Raw genomic sequence first — 379 nt, 5'->3', positions numbered from 1 at the left:
TCCTTTATGATTACATAGTGGAAGTGAGAAATAGATTTAAGGCACTAGATCTGATAGATAGAGTGCCTGATGAACTATGGACAGAGGTTCGTGACATTGTACAGGAGGCAGGGATCAAGACCTTCCCCCCAAAAAAGAAATGCAAAAAGACAAAATGGTTGTCTGAGGAAGCCTTACAAATAGTTGAGAAAAGAAGAGAAGCAAAAGGCAAAGGAGAAAAGGAAAGCTATACCCATCTGAATGGAGAGTTCCAAAGAACAGCAAGGAAATATAACAAAGCCTTCCTGAGTGATCAATGGAAAGAAATAGAGGAAAACAACAGAATGGGAAAGACTAGAGATCTCTTCAAGAAAATTAGAGATACCAAGGGAACATTTCA

This window comes from Bison bison, unplaced genomic scaffold (genome assembly GCF_000754665.1).
Source record: "Bison bison bison isolate TAMUID 2011002044 unplaced genomic scaffold, Bison_UMD1.0 scf7180017864313, whole genome shotgun sequence".
Lineage (NCBI taxonomy): Eukaryota > Metazoa > Chordata > Mammalia > Artiodactyla > Bovidae > Bison > Bison bison.
Note: the sequence above shows the minus strand (reverse complement) of the source record.